The sequence below is a fragment of the Balaenoptera physalus genome (assembly GCF_965194825.1).
Source record: "Balaenoptera physalus genome assembly, chromosome: X".
In the NCBI taxonomy this organism is placed as follows: domain Eukaryota; kingdom Metazoa; phylum Chordata; class Mammalia; order Artiodactyla; family Balaenopteridae; genus Balaenoptera; species Balaenoptera physalus.
Genome location: NC_138903.1, coordinates 133766782 through 133767907, shown reverse-complemented (window position 1 = coordinate 133767907; position 1126 = coordinate 133766782). Strand labels below are relative to the sequence as shown.

Below are 1126 nucleotides of genomic sequence, written 5' to 3'. Positions count from 1 at the left end.
CTGCCTGTCCCCTGGTTGTTTGTTTCCTGCCACCTGCGACCACGGGCCCCAGCCCTCGCCTCTCCCCGCCACCCACTTCCCTCCGCCGCTGGCTCGGACGGGAACGTGGGTATCCTTCAGTCCTAACCAAGCCCGGCCTTCCCCTCCTCTCTGCCCCGCACCCTAGAACTTTGTCACGACACCACCTTGGGCACAAGAACAGGTCACGTTCATTTCCCCTTCCCTCCCCAGGCAGTGCCCCTGCCCCAGCCAGGGCACTCAGGGGGCACTGCCGGCCCACTGAGGCGACAAGTATTTAGGAAGGAGTGGCTAAGGGACTTGGGAACAGATGCCAAGGGGGAGGGGCAAGTCCAGGGCGCACCCTGGGCACCGTGGAGAGGTGCACAGCTGGCCTTCTCACCAGCCTCCCTTGCCTGTGTTTCCTGGGACCCCCGTAACAAAGCGCCACACGCAGGGAAGCTTAAGGCAACAGAAAGGTATCCTCTCCCAGTGCCAGAGGCCGGAAGGCTGAGCTCCAGGGCCAGCGCCCTCCAGGGGCTCAGCTGGCCACGTAGACCCGTTACTCCGGTCTCTCTGTGTCTTCATATGACATCCTCCTCCGTGTGTCTGTCTCGCTCTGTTTTCCCTTTACGAGAACACCAGTCATATTAGATTTGGGGCCCAGCCTCCTCCAGGATGACCTCACCTTAACCTGATTACGTCTGCAACACAGCCCACTTCTGAATAGGAGCACGCTCCCTGGGCGTCTGTCCTGCCCTCCCCCCGGCTCCGCTCTCACCGAGCACCGGGGACAGCAGCAGCCGGCTGTGGAGTCCCTGCCCTCAGCCTGGGTTCTGGTAGGCGCGGCTGACCCGAACCAGACGAACAGACGAAAGACTCAGATGCTGCTACGTCCTACGGAGGGAACGAGCCAGCAGCCCGATGCGTGCCCCGGGCAGGCGGACTCCACGCCCCAGGGCCTCACAGCTGGCAGGGCTCAGGGCTCCCGGGACGGGACCGGGACGCTCTGCGGCAGCGGGGCCAGGCCCTCAGGCCATTGGCAAGAACCTGGCCAGTGGCCCCTCCCTTCAGCTGGGCCTGTGGCCCGCCTGTCCCCACCCCCACTGTTGAAGGCAACTGTCTAGGG

General features: G+C 64.3%; 1 long non-coding RNA gene across 1 annotated transcript; it reads right to left on the bottom strand.

Moving 5' to 3' along the window:
* Positions 1–186: 186 nt before the first annotated feature.
* On the bottom strand, positions 187–1004 carry LOC309653310. The gene is made up of 2 exons (XR_014259075.1): positions 779–1004; positions 187–625 (listed from the first exon to the last, which is right to left on the bottom strand). It is a non-coding gene; the product is annotated as an uncharacterized lncRNA (long non-coding RNA).
* Positions 1005–1126: the final 122 nt, after the last annotated feature.